General features: G+C 42.1%; 1 pseudogene; it reads right to left on the bottom strand.

Annotated features, from left to right (window-relative positions):
- Nucleotides 1–1,044: 1,044 nt before the first annotated feature.
- Nucleotides 1,045–2,137, bottom strand: LOC142427890 (RNA-binding motif protein, X chromosome-like; annotated as a pseudogene).
- Nucleotides 2,138–5,463: the final 3,326 nt, after the last annotated feature.

Below are 5,463 nucleotides of genomic sequence, written 5' to 3'. Positions count from 1 at the left end.
TATAGTAGATCAAACCATGGCATAATATGATACTTGGTCAGTTGACCTCCCTCAACCCAACCTGAATTTTCTATATTCTCAAATATTTTTGATTGTTCCAAGAAAGAAATTCATTCTCTGGCTTTTAAAATATTGTTGGTAGATTTTTTTCTCAGTCTTTTTTCACCTTTATATTACTGTAATTATTATTTTCTTCTTTCTGTTTCATTTTGTTTTTTATTCTTTCTAATAGATCTCTCAGTTTAGGAAGCACACAAGGAGATGTAATAACTGATGTAATAGTTTATTGGGAAGGGAGAGAGTAGGGGAATTGGAGAGTGACCAGTGGATGGGTGGGTGGGGGTGAGGGTTCATTAGAGTTAATTGTTATGATGCATGTACAACTCTTTTTAGAAGCCTTTTAACTATGGATGTGTATGATACATAAACACTGTATCAAGAAAACTACTGAAAAAAAGAAAGAAAGAACCCAACCTTGACCTATGGTTACCATGGATGGAGGAAGAAGAGCTTTGCCCAGGGGCACTGAGTTCAATTTAACAGTGGTGAAGCAATTAGGAGAGAAATGACAATGATGGCCACGCAGTAAGAAGCGTATGATCAATTGCACTGAATTGGAGACGTAGAACTTTTTGAATTGGAGAATGGTTTGTGTATTTTTTTTTCCAAAAAGGGAAAAAAGAATGACATGAATGACAGTGAGTATGGGGAAAAAGAAAATGTTCTCCAATTGATTGTGATAGAGATTGTACAATGTTTGAACTATTGAATTGTATGATGTGTGGACGAAATGCCAATAAAACTGTTAAAAAAGAAAGCAATGTCATAATTTAAACAAGTTTACTTTTTTCCTCACAGGGGCCATAAAAATTATGGAGGAGAACTTAAACAGGATTTTTTTTCCTGTTTTTAGTAACACAATTTTTTCTTAATAGTCCTTGAGTAGTTATGCAGAATAATTTATGTTTTTTGTTTGTTTGAACCGTGATATTTGCCCAAAGTGTTGTTTGTTTTTAGTATGTTCATGCTTCCCCCTCTATGAGATCAGCTTCCTCCATGACCACCACCTCGTGGTGCTCCACAGCTTGACTGCTGTAGGAATCACGTGGAGGAGAGTACGCCCTGTCCACAGAAGGGGGAAGCCCTCGTCCATATCTGCCAACCAGATCACAACCACTGGAGCAGAGATTCCTGTGGCTGCTTGAGGAACTGTTTCGACTTCCACCATATCCATCCTGTGAGCTGCTGTCATCAGCATAGTGACTGCTTCCACCATAAGGTGGTAGGGGCCTTGTGTTGGTGGACCACTATATGAATTACCATATCTCTCGGAATCTCTGGAGGAGCCTCCACTGGCATGGCCTGGAGTCACAATCATAACCAAAGCCATCTACAGGGATAGTCATCACATGAACCGAAATGACCATAATAACATACAGCTAATCTCTTGGTGGTGGCGCAGAACCTCTTGTGTCACCAGAACTTGAGTAACTTCTGTTTGAATAACTGCCTTTAGTAGAAATCCATCCTCTCTCAGGGCAAATTAACATTGCTGCAGGGGGCAGGGGCTCCCTTTGCTGTGAGCCTCTGGACCTATCCCTTCCATGAGATTCAGGAGCACTTCCACCCATTCCACTGCTGGTGCACACTGCTCCGTCAGGAGCTCATCTTTTAGGAAGTCGGCCTCCACTTTGTGGTCGAGGTCCTCTTTCCACTGGAAGCGGTTTCCTGCGTGAACTCATGTTGAATTTCAAGGAATACCCATCATCATTCATATACCCTCCACTTGCAGGAGGCCCCCTGGTCTACTGCCTTCTCTTCCACCTTGCCTCACCACTTCTAGGGGACCTCTGCTTCCTGGCGGTGAGGGTGGGGGCTGCACATTTTCCTCTTTCAAATGTTGGTTTAGTGGCTTGTTCAAGACTTTCCATCTAAGGACTTTCCATTCACATCTCTGGATGCATCTTTAGCATCCACTGGACTGTCAAAGAAAGCCAAGGAAATCCTCTGCACTTGTTTATTTTTCAGTCTCTCATCACTCTTCCACAATGTGTCCCTATTTGCCACATGCTGCTTCAAGGGCCCTTTTGTTTGTTTCTATGTTGAAGATCTTTCCAGGTCCATTGGCTTCAACCATTTCTCCCCAGTGATGAATAGTGACAAACTGACCACCATTCTAAGCCCGGTAAATCCAGCCTTCCACACTTCAGAGCGATCAGAAGACCAATACAAGGGTCGAGGGTTGGCTACTAGGTATGAGGGCAGAATAGGGAAGCTGCTAGTAGTGTGATGGTGTTTTGTTTTGTTTTTAACCTTAAGCCCGGAGGCAGTTACAAGCCTCAAGTCACAAGTCACAGCAACATATCTTCTTTTGCATCTCCCTCTGAGCCTGGAATGAGTTGGAATTCATGCCGTGGCAGTGGGCTTGGTTTGAGTTGTATGTTACAAAGTGATAGTAAGCAGATAGACACGACAATGGCTATTCCTTCTTTAAGGGTCAGATACCTGGTCATTTCTGAGATTGAGATGCTGGTGGCACTGTCTGGTATGAACTGGGCTGCAAGTCTGTATGGTCAGCACTTCGTGCCCATCAGCTGCTCCTGTGGGGAAAGAGGAGGCTTTCTACTCCCGTAAAGATTTGCAACCTTGAAAACTCTATGTGTTGGGTTTCCATAGACTCAATGGCAGGGGACTTAGTTTGGCTTGAACATTTAGTGAAGTTGTTTCTAATTTTCTTTATAACCGGCCTCCCTATCATTAACCCAGAGTTGGTTTCAACATTAGGTGCTTCTCATTCACTGTCATTGAGTCAATTCCGGCACACAGTGACCGTATAGATCAGACTAGAACTGCCCCTGTGGGTTTCGGAGGCTGTAACTCTTTACAGGAGTAGAAAGCCTTATCTTTCTCTGTCAGAGTAGCTGGTGGCTTCAAACTGAGGATCTTGAGGCTAGCAGTCCAACATGATGTAACTCACTATGCCACCAATGCTCCTATTTTGACTGTACACTTCCAAAATACTTTGAGGAGACAGAGGGCCAAACGATATTTTGGAAATTTATATACTCTGTTCTTCAGGAACCCAACAAGCACACGTTACAGAGTAAGTTTGCTTTTCCAAGAAGAGAATCAACATCATTGTTAAAGAGAGAATGCTAAATATTGCCAAACGATGCATTAAAAAATTTGTAGATCTGTGATAATTCTATATCAAGTGAGTAGGGGGCTGCCATCTGTTGAACTTTCCCTACTGCTTCAAGGAGCCTGAGTGGCACCACAGTGAAGCGATCAACTGGGAACCAATTGAATGTTTGGATGGACCCACCCGCTCCTTCTCATCAGAAAAGCCCTGGCAACCCTCACCCATAAAGATTGCAGCCCAGGCAAACACACTGTCCCATGGGATTGCTACAAGTCAAAATTGATTTGACAGTTCCTAACAATAACTGGTAATTAGAGAAGGGACAATGATGAAGTACACATTGAAAGCAAAAACGTGGTCATGTTGTGCACGTGTGTCAGATGTGATAGCCAGCACTTGGAAAGCGGTGAAAGTAGTCATTTGAAGATGAACTTACTATGTGTTCTTTGATGAAGATGTTTTTCATGTGGAAATTTTCCTTGAGCCAATTGTGGTAGCATGGAGTTCTTCCTTCATGTTCGTGCAATACTCAAATCTGTCCCAAATTATCTTTCTGTATTGGAAACTTCAAATATAACTTAATTTAGCCTGGAAGAGATAGGACATTTAAAATAATAAAAGAGTTTTTCATGTGGTACCAAATCAAGCAGTGAACGAAGGCATATTTTGATGTTTATTTGAAATAAGCTTTTTGAGTGATAAGCCTTCTGAATGTTCTTTCATTGTCAGTATTTAGAGTCACTTAAGTACAGTTCTGTGTGAGGAGGAAAGAATAATTTTTACATCCCCAAATGGATTATATTTTGATATAATTAGGAGGACAGCATTTTCTCTCTGCTATGCCTTCATCTAAGCCTCTCTCTGGCCCTGGGCCTGGCTTCTGCCCTCCTTGGACATGTGAAAGGGTATTTTTAGTACTGCTAATAAATGTCAAAAGACACAGTACTCTACCTGAAGGCCATGCCTGAAGACACCCTGCTACAGATCCAGTGGTCAGCAAATCTAGCCTCCAAGTTAAGTGATGGAAGTGCCCTACTCCATAAGCAAGCCTTCTGCTGGAGAGAACCAGACTTTACTTACTCAGCTCCTTGGGCTGGGGCTCCCACAGCCCTGCAGTGGGTTCTGCTCGTGGTCCTGCTGCTGCTTCTCTGGTGCTCAGATGTCTGCCTGTGGGTCCCAGGAGTTCAAAGTCCAGGGATTTGGCAGGGGGGGGGGCAGCGTCTAAGGGATCTGTTCTGCTCCTACTCTTATTCTTTGGTCGTAGTGTGATTCCTCTCTTCTGCTTCTGCTTCTGCAATGGTGCATTTTAGACCGGGCAGGATGACACTAGCAAACAACCCCATTAATAATCACTCACCACTGAGTTGTATCGTATTATCAGTATCCAACTCCCTGCCCCCCTTTCTTACCCAAGTCTCTCAAGGAGAGTAATTTGAATTTGCTGGGGACACACAGATTATGTTTATCAGAGTCTGACGGAGTAATGGACTATACTGCAGGAGAGTCTACAGAGCTGGGCCTTTTCTGTTATTTATTTCTTGCTCATTATAAACAGTGTATAGAAAAAATTTATCGAATATATTGTTTTCCCTCTTTGAAGTTAAGACCTATAGATAAACAAAAGTCTATATTTTAAGAAAGTGATGCAAACAAGAAGCACACTTAGTTGCTAATTGAAAAGTTGGAGGTTTACGTTCATCCAGAGGCACCTTGAAGGAAAGATTGGGTGATCGACTTCCTGATATCAGCTTTTGAAAAACGCAGTTCTGCTCTGGAACACATGGGTCACCATGGCACACATAGGCCGTCCATTCAACAATCATAGTTTTATTTTCAATTTTAAAAGATATGACATTCAATGGTGAATAAATCAGCTTGTGGATATTTACTAAATTGGGTAAACATTGAAAGCAAATCAATAGTAGCTACGCAAGCAATGAGTCAGACTTGGCTGAGTCAAGAGAACCCTGTGTGTACGTCTTTATTTTGTGTGTGTGTACGTCTTTTTATAAACTCAACCATCCCACATATCTATCTGTTCAGCTCCCTTCTCCTTCCACTTTCTGGTCAGACCTCACATGTCTCCGTTACTACTTCTACACAGCTGTATTAGACCAGATTGATGAGAGAAACCAATCCAGAGACACTCATATGTAATAGAGAGCTTTATATCAAAGAGCAGTTGTATATTGAGAAAATATCCCAGTCCAGTCCAGATCAAGTTCATAAGTATGATATTAACCTTATGTCTAATACCAGTCCATAAATTCCTCTTTAAACTCACACAGCACATTCAGTGATGCAGAATGCAGGAAGCTCAC

Source organism: Tenrec ecaudatus, chromosome 15 (genome assembly GCF_050624435.1).
Source record: "Tenrec ecaudatus isolate mTenEca1 chromosome 15, mTenEca1.hap1, whole genome shotgun sequence".
Taxonomy (NCBI): Eukaryota; Metazoa; Chordata; class Mammalia; order Afrosoricida; family Tenrecidae; genus Tenrec; species Tenrec ecaudatus.
Note: the sequence above shows the minus strand (reverse complement) of the source record. Positions and strands in the feature narration are given on the sequence as shown.